At 42.8% G+C, this 18470-nt stretch overlaps 1 protein-coding gene across 1 annotated transcript in view; it reads right to left on the reverse strand.

The window, feature by feature from the left end:
* Nucleotides 1-18470, reverse strand: part of IGDCC4 (immunoglobulin superfamily DCC subclass member 4) — a 575762-nt gene that overhangs the window by 21548 nt on the left and 535744 nt on the right. The gene's annotated exons all lie outside the window — the stretch shown is intronic.

Raw genomic sequence — 18470 nt, forward strand, 5'->3', positions numbered from 1 at the left:
CACCCATCCAACACAGGCGTCACGAGTGACGTGGCCAGCTAATAAAAGGCCCAAGTGCACATGCTCGTGGCCAGTTCACTAGCCATCACCAGTGTGTCTGCGTCATCTTTTCTGTAGCATGTGGGCCTAGGGACCACGACTTTACAATGGTGACGTGGGTTCTAGACCCCACACGCCGTGCTGCCTGCGGCCATCAGTCATGGAAAAAGGGGAGGATAGTTCTTCAATAGATTCGCCGCTATCGTCTGCCTTGAGAAGGAGATCAGGGTCCCTACTGCCACCGCAGCTTGCCCATGTAAAGTGGGCACATTGCCTGAGAAGAGGGTGACCCTTAGCTTAGCCCTGAAGGAGGAGAGGACAGTCTCCAACACCTTGCTGTCACCATGCTCAGTGACTGTGTGCGTCAAGCCCCCAGCAAGCGCAAACCGCGTCTCTTCCCCTAGGCTTCCCAGTGCAACCGCAGTTCCCGAGCGTCGGCAGTTTGAGTCTGATGGCATCCCTGCTTGTGACCGCAGATGCCATGGGAGGAGAACGGCAAAGATAAGTGGCTGCAAAGTCCCTCCAGTCATCCTCACTCCAGGCGAATCATCACCACCTGCCGTCCAGGTTTAACCTCTTCAATGCCCGTGACGAGCTGGTCTCGTCATGGGCCGCGGTTGCGCTGTGCCCATGACAAGACCAGCTCGTCACAAACCCCGCCCGCTAATGAAACGGCCGGCACAGGGCGGGGAAAGGGGCGGGCACTGAAGGGGTTAATAGCAACCACATCATCATTGCCATATGCATCACCCAAACCAGCGAACGCGCAACTCATCACCAGGATGGAGCCTTGCACCTGCAAAGCACCCAGAGACTGAGGAGCCGCTGGCAAGACTTGTCATCACAGTGCCCAGATGCACCAAGAGAAGACTTTGCAGCAGGGCTCCACCTATGCTCCTGATCTACCATGTTTGAAGTGTTTGACACCAACAGCATTCCTGCGAAAGCATGCAAGCCCATCCAACCGTATGTAAGTGGACATTGATCCAGAAGACAGGCTGCCAAAGAATTCGGACTCTGTCTACACAGTGTTCGTGCCCAGTGGTAGCTGGTTAATTTATGGGCATGTGCCAAGAAGCCCGGGTGCTCCCAGCTGCACCTGTCCTGCTGACTGCCTCTCGAGGCTATGGTGTTTAGTATTCCCACAGGTTGAACTTTGTTTTGTTTTAATAATTGGGAGGAATGTAGTGTCCTGCTGAACACTTTCCAGTGTCTCAGCAGGCACCAGTTTTACCAGACACTCCCTCAAGGGCTAGCCACACTCACACCCATCCAACACAGGCATCACAAGTGATGTTGGCCTGCTAATAAAAGGGCAAGAATGCACATGCTCATGTCCAGTTCACTAACCATCACCAGTGTCTGTCATCTTTTCTGTAGCATGTGGGCCTAGGGCCCACAACTCTACATACACCACTGTCTCTTCTGAAGTAAACTTAGGGTAGGGTACAAATCAGGGTTAATGTGGGTGCACAGAGTTGCCCCACTAATCTTAGAGCAGAGACTCAGTCCCCTGAGGATGAAAGCTGAGGCAGAATGACAAGTGTACATTTTAATGTGAGTTTGCATAATGGAAGCTTGCGTGGTGTCAGTATATTGGTTTTCTTTTCCTGCGTCTCTTAAGGAATCCTGGTCCTGCTTTGACACATTGACATAAGAGATGTGCTATGCATGTGGTGCTGAGACCCATGAACCAAATCTCAAGTATGTGCTCATTGCTCTGGACAATAAAGGTGTATTTAACATCTGCATTTGTTTCCAGAGCAGTGTCAGCAGAATGCAAGCATCTGCACCTCTGCTCCTCGCCCCTCTTGCCATGTCATATTGTCAGAAATGTTACAGCAATTATATGTGCTCTTTGTGGGCAGTGATGGATTGGTTCTGGTCACAATGAAAAGCTTTCATATCACAACTTTTTTTAAAAACTTTTATTTACCACCCAATAATGTAAGGATTATGGATTGGGGAAAAAGAAAAAAGGAAGAAAAATCACCGACTATTTTATTCATACCACTGACAAGTGGATCCAAGTCATTTGAAAAACTATCAGTGAGTCACAAGATTTTAGTCAACAGCTTATTGCGCTCTGAGCCTAATTGTTATGCTCTTAACCCTGCCCTCCATTTTGGGTCTACACTATCACAACATACAGAGTGATGTTAAAACAGAAAATAGAGGGCTGGGGGAGTGAGGCTGGGGCTGCAAGCTGAACATGAAGGGCCAGCCAGCAAAGGGAGGGGAAGTTTAACTGACCATTGAGAGCAGGAAGGAGGGGGCATAGGCACACACACACAGAACGGAGGGCAGGAGAAAGGAGTCAGGAGTAGCACACTGACCACGTAGGGCAGGCCAGCAGGGGCAGCACAAGGGACCATAGAGGGACGTAGGGAGGGGGCAAGGGCATGGACACAGATTATGTAAGGCAGACCGGCAAGGCAGCAAGCGGACCACAGAGGGCAGGCCAGAAGGGGCAGGGGTAGCAAGCTGACCATGAAAGGCAGGCGAAAGGGGGCAGAGGAGCGTAGATGGAGAGCAGAGGGCAGACGGGAGCGGGACAAGTGCAGCAAGCTGACTATTTAAGACAGGATAGCAGGAACAGAAAGCTGACCACAGAGGGCAGGAGGGAGGCAGCATGCATATGGTGAATAGAGGACAGGTCGGAGGGGAGAAGGGGCTGTAAGTTGACCACAGAGGGCAGGCCGATGTGGTTGAGCCACCCACGGTGTAGGCATAGGCCATTGGGGAACTGGTCAATATGGTGAAAAAACTCAGCAATTCACCGAAAATAACAAAAGTATGATGATATGATCTTCCCTTTGATTAAAAACCCAGAAATTCCTGAAGAAACACAAAGGTTAAAGTCATGTGATACTTAGCTGTAGAACTGAGTTGAAAACGAACATTTCTAAACTAAAAATACGAAGTTCGTCATTTATAGTTCAGTGAACAAACTGTAATTTGTACACCTGCTAAGCACTTTTTTTAACCACACATATTACATCACTCATTACACATTAAATTACATCATTGATGACATCACTGGTGACATAATCCAATAAATGTGACAGTTTGCTATACACATTTCATATAGGAAGGTATTCAGCGAGGTACATCTGGATCTAATTTTCTATAACCTATGTGGTGCTAAAGGGTGTAACCTTTCGCAACATGCAGAACATGAAGCACCCACATTTAGTAGATATTATGCTCTTTTTACTGGTATTCAGGTGTGTATGAAACAATGTCTCTGTAGATCATTAATGTGATCAGCAACTTAAGTAAGAGTAAACTTACATGTGTTAATTACTCACAATTGTAAGCTACCTTTGTGAATAGCCCCAGTAATGTGTCCGTACATATTAATGTGATTAGCAATTTATTAAACCTTGAATACTGCTCAATAGAATGTTTGATGATTATTTACCTTAATAAGATGTACCTGTTAAATACCTCATCTGATATATAATTTTAAGTAAACTGCTTAACATCGATGCCTTAGCCACTGATAAGACATTCACACAACTCTGTAGTTTGTAAAACTACCTTACACATATTCCTGAAATGAGCAGAATGAAGTACACTATTAGGACAGCCTTTAAAATCAGACTGGGAATTTAACGGTTTGTAAGTCAGTCTTCAACAATGTAGAATGTAAAATATCTCAGAATTTTTCACTGAACTTCTACAAAAAAATATCTGCAACTTATTAAGCTACATATTAAGCACTACATGACAACTCTTTAACATCAGCACGTGCACAGAAATCCACAGGCTAACAATGTGTTGTAAGGATCAGCTTTAGTTTTCTCACATATTTTGACAACAGGACTTTGATTTAAGCCGCAACCTATTTGTAATGTACATCTGGAAATTACACTAGTTACACTCAGTCTCTACCTTGTTAAAATGAAGTAAGTTATGAAGTGTTTGCACTTAAAGTTTTATTGGCAGTTAAACTGTGCACCATATAACTTTTCACGAGTGACGTAATATGTAATAATGTAATTTATAGTTAGTTCCCTCAACGTAAACTGGCAAATTGTCGTGTTTTTTAAAATTTATGAACACTAGTTTTTAAACCATTTCAACACCTAACTAGAACACCATTTCAACCATTATTTTATTCAGTGAATTAATATACACTCCCACACATATATATTTTTATATATATAGCAAGACAGAGAGATAAAGGATACATAAGGGGTGATTGTGTAATATACTTCAATATTGCCATTATTGAGGGGTTCTGGTGAGATCATAAGACACGAGGCCAAAGACGCAGCTTGGCAGACCCTTACCATTTTTAGTTTACACTTGATGTATTGGGTTTTATGCAAATCCACAAAAGGGGGGGGGGGGAGAATTAACAAGGGAGGTCAAAACAATGCCTGTATGCTAATATCATTGGTGTTAATTAATCTGCATAAAAATTGGCAGGCTGTTAGCAAGTTAAACCCAGTGCAGGGATCTAAGGTTTCAATGAGGTGTGACCGTGGGGGAAGGAAAAGGGGGTGGGAGTCAAAAATTGGATTTGCGAATAACTTTGATGGCATTTTACAGACCAGCACAAAATTTGACAAGCTCTTAGTATATTTAGCTTACTCTTGATACGTTTAGTGTTGTGCAGATCCATTAGGGGAGGAGGGCATGGTTAATAACTTTTGACAAATCCACATAAAAGTTTGGTAGATATCTACAAATCCCGTGTGAGGATCCCAAGTTTCGTGAAGGTCTGACAAAGAGGGACCAAAGTTAAAGGAGGACGTAATAAAAAAGTTATAATTTGCTAATATATATAATCAAGAAGAGAGCGAGGAAAAAAGAGTAACTTGTCCTCTTCCCCAGCAATTATTTAAGAAACAAAATGGACAATTTCTTTTGACAAGGTATCTTTAGGCACACTTTTTTTTTTTGCCGTTACCTTATGCGAAAGTGACAAGGAGAATTAACAACTGTTGTAAAAAAAACCCTCACCCACCTACCTAGTAGGTGGCATGCTTCATCATTGGGGCCCAACTGGATTACCTAATGTAATCCAGCTGTGCTACGACACCTGAGTTACAGCGGAGCAGGTTGTTTGGTGAGAGGGAAGTGGTGTGCTATGTGAGAAGTGATTATGAGTTAAAAATGTCTCTTAGGAATGTCCTAGGACATAAGTAAAAACAAGATCGGGATCATTACAAGGGTGTGGTATGTACCCTAGTATCCCTTATATAAAGGTCTACTAGTTTCAGCCTTTAATAGTTCTTTAGGCTTTCTTCAGGACCAAAAAAGTGTGTGTGGCCTAAAAATAGGTGGAGGCCACGTGGGGTGCAAGTATCAGCACACACCCTAAAGTGTGCTGTGAGTGTAGTGGGTTGTGATTGTTACTCACAAGACCTCTGATCGGAGTACATTGACTCTGAGTAAGTTATGCCTCTAAGATCCGATCGGTCTGTAGTATCCCAAGCTGACCATTTGGCAGGGGAAAACAGGTCGTGTTAACCTATGCAGCCGATCGGGTCCGCTTGTTTGGCCTAATTTGCTAATAGCCTTAGTGCTCCTTGTCAAAACTACGTGAAATTGAAATTCTCAAGATACACACAGTTTCAGTCTCTCTGTTGGTACGTCAAGTTTTGTGTTGATATGTTGAACAGGGCAAATCTCCATGAAAATTAGTTACAAGTAATTCCTTTAAAGTCCTCAAACCTATACTAAAGTCTAAGAACTGTCTGCCGTTTTAGTATGCTCCTTGATTAAAAGTTTCGATCATCTTCAAACACATTAAGGAGTGTCTGTTCCCTAGCTAAGTCCCATCAATCATTGTTAAGAAGAGCAGGAGGCATTAACATTTGCTGCTGAGAGGTACAGTTGTATTGTATAAATGACCCATTGCAGACAGAGCTGAAGAGAAGGTTCCAGGGTTTACAAGTGCTTATGTACCACAAGCACAGTAGTAGTGGTAGAAATGTGCACAGTGGAGAATGCTGAAAATGAAAAAACACAAATTCTAAAGTTTGGGAGTTTTTCTCAAACCCCCTCCCCCGCCCCCATGTGAATACATCTGAATGGAGAAGTGTGGCTCAATGGTTAGAGCGGCAGACCCTGATGCAGAGGTCTGGCCCAGGACCAGGGTTCAATTCCCCTCCTCGGTGGGTCTTGGGCTCAAAATTCCACGGACCTGACAATTCTCGCCTCGGTGCCTATTCCAATCATGGAGACCCACTCTGCAACTCTGGGCAATAGCTTGCTTAATCTCCACAACGGCCCCCACAACGCTACGGATGCCTGGCCTCCACCTTGGGGGTGCCCAGGAGTGGACACCTCACAGGGAAAGCCAGGATGGGTTCCACAGCGGTATTCGTACAAGCGCCTTGAGACCCTTGTGGGTGAGTAGTGCGCTATACAAGTATCAATTTATTTACAATGCTGAGAGGGTAAGATGCAAACTCTGCAAACTGAATTGAGCAAAATGATGCCATTTTCACATTTGCTACCAACGGTGGTGGCTTGTTTTTACTGATGCTGTACTGCATTGGCAAACAAGCATTTTTTTTCTTTTTGCCCAATCCACAACAGCATTGGCAAAAATCACTGGCAAAGCCAAAGGTTGGTTAACGCCACTGAAAGGCAAGATCATCAGGCTTGCCAATGCTTGTTTTTAATAGGCTTTGCAAGCTTGTAATCGATGATCTATATATAAAATGTACATCTTAAAATGTGCTCCTTACTACTGCGAACGACACTGGTCAGATTTACATCAAATCTGGGGCATGAAGATAACACTTTAATCAGACTAGATTATGGTTTGATTAGGTATAAACATGCTTAGTAGGTTCAGAGTTAAGAAAATGAAAAATGATGCCAATTGTCAATTTTTCGTATCTCGGTACCGTTATTACGCCAGAGGATAGCATTTTAAACTTTATATAAAGAATTCTCAGCTAGTGTCACCTCAGGTTCTCAAACCCTTACAAATGTAACTTGCTGACATAACCACTGAGATCTTCTGGCTTGGCTCTGTCTGTACAGAGGTTTAGGACCATCTGCGAACAACGTGAGGGAAATGTTTCGGCTGCGACTGTGTATATAACCAAGCCTGTCAGTAAGGGAGCCACAAGTGGGATATAAACGCACACTGTAGAGGGATGAAAAATGACCTCATTCCAATAAAAAATACCTGGAAATTGGTATGGGTAAATGGTCCTTTACGAGTTCACCCAGGGACATTTTAATTGAAAAAATGATAGTAATCACCTACTGCGCCTAAATAGCAAACTAAAAGTTGCACTCCACGATAAAGAGATAGTAAATAATTTCATGAAAGCCACAAAACAAGGTTCGCAGACAGGATACACACTATAATAAATGAAATCACCATACATTTTTTGAACTTCAAGAAACATAATATACAATTACAAAGCCCAAAGATGTAAGCAACAAAGATCTTGAGTGAGGTTTGCTTGTCTTGACAGAGCGCAACCAGAATGGATAGTTACCTGAAAAGTCTTCAACTTCGATGCAATTGTATCTGTTTACTGTACTGTGGCTGATCCATTCAACAACTGTGGTACTAGGGTTAAAACGGAAATTTGCTGTATTGCATCCTGCCTGGATTGTTTGTGCATGCACACTGGAGGAGGTGGTATATCTCGGCAGATGTAATCCCTCGCTCATAACAACTTTTCCACCTCGCTCTCCTAAGGCCTTTCTCTGTGGAGCAGGTTTCATCCCCAGTCATACAGGCCTGGCTGCATTCCTTTCTAACGCTCACCCTAGGTTGGTCCAGTTGGTCATTTGCAGGGCAATTTATTGACCAATATGCTTTCTAGTATAACCCTGTAATTTCCATAAATCACATGGCTTTCCCATCAGCTGTATGTGAATACCCTTTATTAATACTTGACATCGCCTCTCAAAGCTTCCAAAGCAGGAATTCAGGAAAAAGAGTGGAGAAGTCGAAAAGACGTGTAGAAAGATCCTTATTTGGGACTGATATTGCTAGGACAAGCATTGGGCCAGAAGGCTGGCCCCTCACTCCATCCAATTCTCAGACATTTTATAACTGTTACAAGGTCAGAGGACCTTCAAACAGCTCCAGCTCTCAAAAGTCACATAGTAGAAATGCACTCTTTTTTGTGAGTAGCATCTTCATCAAGTCTGGGTACAATCAGAGATCGAATACTGGGGCGAACAGTTTCCTCAAGAAGAGCCAGTGGTGCTTCAAGATATACCCCATAGACATCTAACTGTGTTATATCTTTTTACTGGATAGAGTCATTGTCGTTCTGGGGATGCCCCACAGGCCCACTCATTTTCTTCAACGATAGTACAACATCCTTTTCAGTGTGGAAACTCAGGATGCAGAACAGTAGGTACATAACATCAATCTAGGGGTAGGGCCATCACTAATTTTGGGCATAGAGCATAGACCCACCACTGTGGTATTTACTGGTCTTTTTTGGGTTACCCAGCACTGGAATCATATTGTCCTGCAGGGTATCCTTATCTCCCTTCCGCACCAAGCACTCTCTGACCAGAGTAACACAAAAAGACAAAGACGTTTTGATGGTATGAAAAACTATTCTCACATTTGGCTCCAAAACCAACACCGGGCAACTTGATTACCAACAGTTTCAACTACCCTCTCAGAATTTGACCCCCTCGAATGTCTTATCTTTACAAAAACTCTTCACAGAGTGCCCATCAACCCCTCATACCTCGTCCTATAAAAAGGTCAGCTTCTCCTCCAGGAAGGTTCCATGTTACCCAACTATTCGGATGACCTTTGACCTGGTCTACAAGTCAATACCATTCCAGATTAAGAACTTACAACCCCCTTCACTCCCTCCCGCCTTGCATACCTGGCCGAGTCATATTACTCCTACCCTTTCTCGTGTCTCATCCTCCTCTTTTCAGCTCACTCATGACTACACTCGACACGTTGACCCTCTTCATTTTCTTTTTCTTGTTTATCTCTCACCATCTTAAATATACAGCTGTTAGCACCCCTTTAACTCTAAAATGGTACTCCGTCCCTTAGTCATTCCTCCACTGACCTTTCCACTCCTACTGGTTATTGACAACAGATACTAGCCCATCTCATTCCCACTCGTCCTTTCTCTCTATAAACTGAAAGACTCTAGCCAATAACCAAGCCAATTACAAAACCTAGAGTTAGTTCCTCCTAAATGTATGCGCCACATTCTACTACGCTAAGCTAAACAACCCATCTCATCCCACAGTTGAGTCGAAACCCAAACTCTCCTTTTCCAAGAATACCAACAATTGAAGGCCATCTGACATCCCATCAGGGACGGGTACAACACAGACAAACAGTATTTGCAGTACAATCGTGATGCCAGCTCACTTTCCATCTTGGCATGGGCAAGAGTCATGTCTGCTACCAGCCTCCTCTGACACCACGCTGACGATCCAGCCTGGCACAGGAAAATACCAAGATATAATGAAGAGAACCTATGCAGATGAATGACTAGCTGTCAGCATGTGCAAGGATCAGTCCTACTTTTCTCCCTTGTCTTTAGCTCAAAAATCACCACACCAGCCATCTATCCATCACAATGACAAGGAAAATCTGGCCCAATACGTGGTTCACCATCACTAGTGCATGCATTACAGCAGGCTTCCTTTCCAGGCATCGCTCAGGACTACAACAACAAAAAGGTAAAATTACTAGACTCAAGGAAACTGCTATAGGAAACACACCAGTAACCAAAAGTCGACCTGCCTGACAACCGCTAATTGATTAAACTCATCTGGCCCTCCATTAGCGAGCAAAAGTTCAAAAAAGGAATGCTCATCAGTTTGAAAATAATATATTTAAAAATGTATAAATAAAATAAAAATATATAATATAAACTGTACTTGAAAGAAGTTGAATGCAAAAAAGAACGATTGATGGACAGAATGCAGAACAATGTCATACATACACCCCAGTACAGAGATCTGGGCCTAAATCCATCGTTTTTTTGCTCACCAGGCCATTCCAGTTTGGACCCAGCTATATCCAAATCAGTCTTGACCCTGTGCCCCATGGGAACAGTCCAGCCCGAACTGCCAAGTGATGTCTTCCCTGGACCGGAATCAAGCATCCTAGGACCGCTTTCGGGGTTTCACCCCTCTTCAGTCAGGATAGCTTGACTCCAGCGGCGTAGTGAGCACGGGACCCACGTCTGGGCATACCCTTCCCACATAGGGTGAACAGCAAAACACACAAGATGATGGACGGAATGTTGCACATTGGCAAAACATTCACCCCCAGTCACAGATCTGGGTTTAATCCATCGTTATTTTGCTCACCACGCCACCCCAGTTCAGACATGGCCATATGCAAATCAGTCTTGACCCTGTGCCTCATGGGAACAGTCCAGCCCGAACTGCCAAGCCATGTCTTCCCTGGACCGGAATCAAGCATCCTAGGACCGGTTTCGGACTTTCAGCCCTTATCAGCCAGGATAGCTTGACTCCAGTGGCGTAGTGAGCACGGGACCCACGTCTGGGCATACATACCCTTCCCACTTAGGGTGAAAGTGCAACACAAAAAGATGATGGACGGAATGTTGAACATTGTCAAACATTCACCCCCAGTCACAGATCAGGGTTTAATCCATCGTTATTTTGCTATTATTTAGGTATAATGAATGATTGTGATGTAATTTAAGAAAATACCCACATTCAATCAGGAATAGGCAGACTAAATATTTAATTGGGGACTATGCAGTGCTAACACTCCCCTTATAGTGCCCCCTGCATTCAACAAAATCCAGACAATGAATTAGTCATTCTCTAGATGTGCACCAAATGTTTGGACCTCCTCACTCCCGTCCATCCATGCCATAAATACTGTAGACTTTCTTCCACATAGTTTAATGGATTGCTGCCTGCTAATGAGCACAACTCCTATTGGATTACCCTGTACTTACTTACTGGGATGTATGCCAGCATCCATGACTCTCCAGCCATCTCGGTCTAGGGCTATTCTTTCACTCTGACTCCAGGTGTAACCCATCTCCTTGCAGTCAGCCTTGCATCCTCAACAGCAGATGTACTTGCCCTTCCTCTTTTTCTTTTCCCTTGAGGGTTGCAGGTGAGGGCTTGTCTGGTAGTGTTTGATGCGAGCTTGCAGATAGCTTGACCTATCCAGCCCCATTGTCTTTTCATGATTTCATCATGCGCAGGGAGTTGTAAATTCTGGTGCCATTGTGGTTTCTGATGGTGTTTGGCAAGCAGATTTGGAGGGTTTTCCTCAGACAGGTGTTGATGAAGGTCTGGACTTTGCTGGTGGGGGTCACTGTTGCCCTCCAAGTTTCCGCTCCATACAAAATTACAGATTTTACATTGGTGTTAGATAGCCTAATCTTGGTTTGCAGTGTTAGGGTCCTTGGAGATCTAGGTCTTCTTTAGCTGAACGAATGCAGCCCTTGCTTAGCCTATTGTTTCCTTGACGTCGGAGACTGGGCCGCCCTGCTTGTCTATGACACTGGCCAGGTAGGAGAAGGCGTCAACTTTCTACAGTGCATAGCTTGCAAGTGCAAGAGTGACTGTAGTTGTGCTGGTCCTGTTAGCCTTCTGGATCTTGGTTTTTCCCCTTTGGACTTTGAGGCCAAGTTGTACTGATGTAGCTGCCACTTTGTCGGTCTTCTCTTGCATCTACATATGGGTATGGCAGAGTAGGGCCAGGTCGTCTGGAAAGTCCAGGTCGTCGAGCAGCATCCAAGGTGTCCACTGGATCCCATTTCTTTTCCTTGCAGGGAATGTCTTCATGATCCAATCTATGACCATCAGGAAGAGAAAAGGCGAGAGCAAACAACCCTGGTGAACTCCAGTCCTCACTTCAAAGGCTTCTGCCAGCTGTCCTCCATGGAATATCTTGCAGGTCATTCCCTCATTAGAGTTCTTGATGATTCTTACCAGTTTATCTGGCACACCATTGTGGTAAAGGAGTTTCCAAAGGGTTTCACTGTCCATGGTGTTGAATGCCTTCTCATAGTAAATTAAGTTGACATACAGGGGTGAGTTCCATTCCATGGATTGCGCAGTAAAGATGTTACAATCTGGTGTGTGCAGGATCTATCTTGCAGAAGCCAGCTTGCTGTTCTTGTAACTGAGTACTGACTTGTTCCTTCATTCTATTCAGGATAAATCTGTTGAATACTTTACCTAGGGTTAATAGAAGAGTTATCCCACAATAGTTTACGTAGTCACTCAGGTCACCTTTCATGGGGATGTTGATCAGATATTCCTCCTTCCAATCTGATGCCACCTTTTCATATTCACAGATCCTCCCAAACATGGGGTAGAGCATGTCACCTGATGTTTCAATGTCTGCCTTCAGGGCCTCTGATGGAATGTCAGGTCCTGCTGCTTTCCCATTTCCCAGATGTTTGATGGCAGCCATATTTCTTTCTTGGTTGGTCTGCTGCAGTTGATTGGCAAGTCGTGGTCAGCTGGCTATATGTCTAGTGGAGACTGTGTCACAGTCTGGTTCAGCAAGACTCCAAAGTGCTCTATCCATCTTCGTTGTTGGTCTTTGTAACCCATGATTGTCTTCTCAGCTTTGTCTTTAACAGTTCTTTCTGGCTTGTTATATCTGCCGGAGAGGTACCTTGTTATGTTGTAGAGTTCTTTCAAGTGTACATGGCTTGCTGCTTTCTGGGCTTCTGTGGCCAGACCATCAATGAATCTTCGCTTGCCTGCGCTTAAGCTTCTCTTTGCTTCCTTGTTAGTGAGCTTGTTCTTGGTTGTCACACATGATAGGCTCAGTAAGAGCGCCTGATCTGACTTTTTAAATTGCTTTGTATACAACTTGTTTGTATGTATGTATATGGTATTTCTATACAGTGAACCTAGCCAAAATGCAGAGGCCCAAATGCAGAGGAGCACTGCACTGAGCCAAAGACAAGCATAAAGTCAACAAGTGATAGGAGGCGTAGCGGAGTTGTGAATGTTCATTGCATTGTGAGTCTTCAACTCGTTCCAAGATTGGAACAGCTTTGGGACGGCAGTGGTGGATACGGAGATGTTGTTCCAGATGATGGCTAAGGCATGCTGCCTTTTTTACACTGCAGCCTGGCGGTGTTGTGGCTGCAGATGTGCTAAGACCCACCAGGGACGGTGAATGTGCATATAAGATAAGCAGTGGTGCTGTTTATGATGGCTTTATCTAGAATGCAGTTGGTTCTGAAGATTGTGGGGGCAAGGGGAGCCAATAGTTCCATCAGGATGGGAGTGATGTGATCATACTTCTTCAAGTCCTGCATGAGAACCTGCAGCATACAGGACATCCCTAAAGGGGTGCCAGTCTGGAACCAGGGAGGCAATGGAGCAGGGCATTACCACCATCGAGATGCAAGAGTACACCAGCTTGAACAGCAGTTCTGAACTCGCTTTCTGGAACAAATAGTTTCACTGTTTTTTGCTTCAATTAGAGAGATTGTATCAGGTCACCTTTGTTTTTTGGCATTATGTGCCTTGAGGGTGAGGATGGTGTCCAGGGTAAGTTACAGTTTGAAGGCAAGAAGTTTCATCTCATTGAGCCAGGTTTGCAATGTTTCTTATTTGTTCTTCTGGGAAAATAACAGGAACTCTGTCTTGATGGGGTTAAGCATCACGTACGCTTTGGATATCAAGTCTGGAGGGCAGGCAGTGTTTGAGGCATTTGATGTCCGAAGGTACTCTGAGGACTCCCTTTATACTGTGTATTTATGTCCCTGTCCTGATTATGGCTTATTCCCCTCTGTTTATCGTCTATATAATATTTTATTTGTATATTTTTCAGTTTTCGACTATTATTCCTTCTGACTTATGACACTCCAAGCACTGTGATGCTCTTATGCCTTGTTTGCGCTACATAAAAATGACAAAATAAATATAAATTGCTAAATACATAACATCTTTTGGAGGCTAATTACATAATGTGACATGAGATAGCTGACAAGGTTGCGATAACTGATTGTTAAGCTGGCCCCTATACTGTTTCCGAAATTAGTAGGTAGAACTCTTCTTCCACACTTTTTATATTGTTTGTCGTAGTTTATAGGCAGTGTGAAATTTTCGATTGTTACATCAGTATGTCCATTTTCACACTAAAATGTGTTTCCCCAGGCAAGAGTTGCTTCGTTTGCCATTCAGCGTCTTTCTTGTATTTCCTGCTGCTTAATTGTGTGTTAGAAAGTGAAGACACACTTGGGGGCTGCTCCGCCACACTCATTGACATGTAGATTTCTTTTCTGCACTATGGAAGACATTATATCAAATGTTTTCCTATTGTATGATTGTGCTGTTAATGTTTAGCACACCCCCTGTAGCTGTTTTGTTAGATTGTCTGCTTCTTGTACTGGATTTGTGAACCTCACTGTTATGCTCTGCTGCCTTTTTGCAGCTTCTAGTTTACATTTCTATAGCAATAGGAGTACTGAGCGTCGGCCATCGCTTCAATTTGAACAGAATTGCTTTTCTTTTTGGTGGGATTTTTGATCAGGCACATACTAAGGCGTCCACTAAGATATGTTTGGATCATTTTATTTAAGAATCCCATAGAAATAGGGGTTAGATAGGGTTCTGTTACTCGTTTGATATTTCATTAAATAATTTGGAACATCAACTCACTAAGCTTAATTGTAAGTTATTGCGTGTCCAGGTTCAGCATCAGCACGCTATCTGTACAAACAGGGCATTACAGGCCCGAGGAAAGTCCTGAGGCCAGGTTAAGTGAACCATGAGGCAGGGAAATGGTGTGGGAGAGAGGGCGCTAATCCTTCTGCATCCTTGAGTACAGATATTGGACACTCTGCATAAGCATGCTGGGAATCCAAGACACAGAGGAAGAAGCACAGTGTGTACGGCGCACACATCAGTTCAATCAGCCCTATCAGCAGCAGCAGATAATGTGTAATGGATGCAGAGCTAGTATGTGTGGTGTTTCTGCCAGTGTGGTGATGAAGCAGTTTAATGGATAGTAGTACTGTGTGAAGTTATATGTCTGATTGCTTGTGTGGTAATTCCTTATAAGAAAATTAGTATGTGGTGATGTTCTAAAACAGGTCTAGTGAGAGTAAGGAATGTGGTAGTGTGTAGCAATTGTGGGTGTGTATTCATGAGCGTACTGCGAGGAGTGTAGTACCTAGATTGTAATACAATTTGTCTATTGTCATGTGTTTAGTGATGCAGTATGCAGAGTGATTTGTTTGTTAATGGCACAATGCTTAATACAGGAAGAAGCTTCAAGATGCTTAGACATTACAGTAAAGACAGCGTCGAACAATCAAACGTGCTTGTTAACGGAAGCCACATAGAAACTCGTTCAATTCGCTGCCAGATATTTCTATAGTAGCATCACGTGTCTATGATGGGCTAGTAATGCAAAATTCATACATGTAAATAAAGAAAACATGTTGATTGCTAATAATAATCAAAACAAACTGCCCAAACAACTGTTCACAAATCAGAGCACAGTGAATGCAAAGATCACTACTCTTTGTGAAAAAGTTGATGGGATTGGAAAGTGAAGCCAAGGATACGTGTTTTCATTTGTCATATATTTTGCCTTTTTTTGAGAAAAGGTACATTCGGTAATAACAATTTCTAAAGGAAACAATCTTTTTAAGGGGAGCGGGAGTTACAAAGTTTCAGTCAGGAATAAATAGTTGTTTAACTAAATACAGTAAAGGAAGATGTTTAGTATTTTCAGCGAAAAAAATCTGTGAAATATATAACCAACCACTAACATTAGAAGAGATATTAATGGCAGGGTAGAGAGCTGTCTCCTCTAGCTGGACACATTGAGACAAACAATCTACGGCACAGGGCGGAATCGTCTTGGTAATAATCTTAAATGAAGGCAGGTGATGATGCAAACCATCACGGATGGAGAACTCTGGGATCCTGGAATTGAAATCCGCCCTCTGATAAGCCGTTGGAATTATGAAGATGTATACAAGCGCGCACCACAAACAGCTGCCTATTGGCAACGCCTACCATGAACTGTGTGTACTCCACTGAGGTTATATGTTTCCTGTCAAAACTACTGGAGTCCGGGGCGTGGCTTGGACGCCAATCGAAATGGCCGCTCTCCCGTGAGCTCCGTGAAAGGCCAGGAGCCTTCTTTATATTTTCGGCACTCAACACCACGGTAAGCGGCACCATATTTTTATCTTTTATGTGCTGACGCGGGGGGTTTGAAACTCGCGTCCGACATTTTGTTTTTGCCGCGAGCGGGATATCTCCTCACAGTATGAAGCAACATGATTCTGTACATAAGAAACACATGTTTTATTACCCTTTTTTCATAATTTTTAATGAGGGTTTTTTCTAATGTGTTTATATTACTCTTCCTCAATGACTTTTGGAATGTGTTTTTCAGTTCTTGAGATTTTGATATTCCTTGAGCATTTTTGTAAGGATACTTTATATACCACGACTCTTCCCCTCAAATTCTTTGCTTTTACTACTGTGTAACCTTCATGTATGGGGAGGACAAAATCTGCTCAGCGTTCCAAAGCAATGTCTTCTACACAGGCGGCGGACTATAATCCTTTCAGCGTTCTTCAGGATAATATGGCGAATTCTGACCAGGTTTCTTTAAACCCACCTGTTTCTAATATTCCGCTACCCACTCCTAAGACATTATCAATGCTGCCAGGCACTTCGACACAATCACCTGTGAAGAGAGTCAAACAGGATCCCCCCTCACCAACAGTATCTCCTCCTCCTATTTCAATGGAGTTAATTTTAGAAGAAATTTGTGCGCTTAAACCTTATATGGAAGAGACCAATTTACGTTTTCAGCAATTAAATGAAAAATGGTCAAATATGGAAGGTAGAGTGGTTCAATTGGAGAATAAAGTAGATTAATTCCAGTCTACTGTGATTCAAGTTCCATCAATGCAGTCGCAGATTTCAAATCTTCAGAAACAAGTTGAAAACCTTGAAAATCGCAACAGGCATAACAATCTTCGCATTTACGGCTTGATAGAGGGACTTGAAGGTACGAATCCGCTCTCCTTTTTTCAATCTTTCCTCCCGAAACTATTAGACATTCCCAACTCTCCACCTTTGAACATCCAACGCACTCATCATTTGGGTCATGTCTCTCACTTGTCCAATTCTTCAGCTAAACCAGGAGGAGTGATACTATACTGTTTGGAATATACAGATTTGCTGAAAGTTTTACAAGCTGCAAAGGCCAAAGGTAGAATTTCCTGGCAAGGTTCTAATCTTTTCTTCTCACAAGATTATGCCAAAGCCACAGCAGATAGAAGGAAGCCATTTTTGGACATGAGACCGGCATTACGTGATATCAATGCCAGATTTAGCCTTATTCATCCCTGTATCTTTAAAGTCACGTATAAAAATAAGACTATGACATATGAAGATCCCCGCCTACTTCAACGATTTTTGGACAATTGCAGACAGGAAGACATGGACGTTTCAAGATTTGGTGTTTAATGTTGCTATGATTTTTCACTTTGCTAAAATGCTTTGGTTGTTGGTTTATATAATGTATTTGTTATTCTATATATAATCTATTTTATTTGTTTTCTCATTAGGTTCAACTCCCTCACGTTCATTCATGTGATTATCTGTCCGTTTGGTGATATTTTGTCCTTCCTCCGTTCCCGTCAGTGGAGTTCCGGTTGATGTGCCATTCCCCTTGCGGCACCACTACCCTCGACTTTTGTGTGTGTTTTTGGTATCTCATTTTTTGTATCTTGTATATGGTTTTGGTATCTTTTTGTTTATATGATCCTCTTTCTTGTATGTTTTTCCTCTAGCTTTTCTCTTTTTTCTTTACTCTCTCCCTTCATTGTTTCTTATCAATTATCTCTACACTTCTCGTCTGTTTTCTCCTCAATCTGATGTTTTTTAAGAATAGATATTTATACTATTCCTTTTCTCATTTCCTCTCTAATTCATACTCGTTATCTCTTTGTCCTATTTGCAAGCTTTTCTATTTTATTCTTACTCTTTCAAAATTATCCGTTATGCTACTTTTCTTATTGCTCTGATAATGCACCAGTTCCTGTTATTTTCATATATGCTAATGTTCTTAAATTAACATTTCGTGATAAATGACTTTAAGAATCATTTACTGGAATGTTAGAGGTTTAGTATCTCCTATTAAGCGTCAAAGGGTTTTATCTCATCTTTCTTCTTTAAAAGGAGATATAATTTTGTTACAAGAAATACACATTGTTGATAAAGAAATTGCTAAGTTAAAACGTCAATGGGTTGGTCAGGTCTTTGCATCTCCAGGATCAGGAAAACGTAATGGGGTGGCTATCTTATGTCACAAACGTCTTAATATTCAATTGCTTTCTCAAGATATGGACTGTGATGGTAGATGGGGTTCTGTTTCATTACTTATTGATAAGATTCCAGTAACTATTGTTAATTTGTATGCACCGACTACACCTGATAAGTCTCTTTGGCCA

Source organism: Triturus cristatus, chromosome 3_1 (genome assembly GCF_964204655.1).
Source record: "Triturus cristatus chromosome 3_1, aTriCri1.1, whole genome shotgun sequence".
Classification (NCBI taxonomy): domain Eukaryota; kingdom Metazoa; phylum Chordata; class Amphibia; order Caudata; family Salamandridae; genus Triturus; species Triturus cristatus.